The following is a 474-nucleotide window of genomic DNA, read 5'->3' as shown; positions in this document are numbered from 1 at the left end:
CTTGCCAGCCCGCTCAGAGATGTGTATAAGAGACAGTAACAATTCATTTTCAAGATAACGAGATTCTCTTTGTAATTAGCGCAATTTAAAATATCTCCTTTGAAAATAAATGTAACTTGAGGATTATAACTTGGGATCAGTTATTAAGAACAGTCCATATCAAATTCAATATTACATTTTGTATACAAATGATATACATACATATGTGACTTAAGTAAGATAACGTTACGTAATTTTTATGGGATTATAACTTGGCGCTATTTATTGATATCAAATCTTTTATATAAATGTAGGGTCGACGGCTCCACCGCGATCTACATTATCGATTTGGTATCAAAAAAGAGACTTAAGAGAGGGCGCGCAAGAAGCGGGCACGAGTAAGAGTCAGTCGAGAATAAGTTTCGATGAACAACACATGTATTTTGGTTTTACTTGAATAAATATTTATAATCAGTATTTAACGAGCAAGTACAA

This window comes from Wasmannia auropunctata, unplaced genomic scaffold, assembly GCF_000956235.1.
Source record: "Wasmannia auropunctata unplaced genomic scaffold, wasmannia.A_1.0 LD336071.1, whole genome shotgun sequence".
Lineage (NCBI taxonomy): Eukaryota > Metazoa > Arthropoda > Insecta > Hymenoptera > Formicidae > Wasmannia > Wasmannia auropunctata.
The sequence above is the reverse complement of the archived record's forward strand: the minus strand, read 5'-3'. Positions refer to the sequence as shown.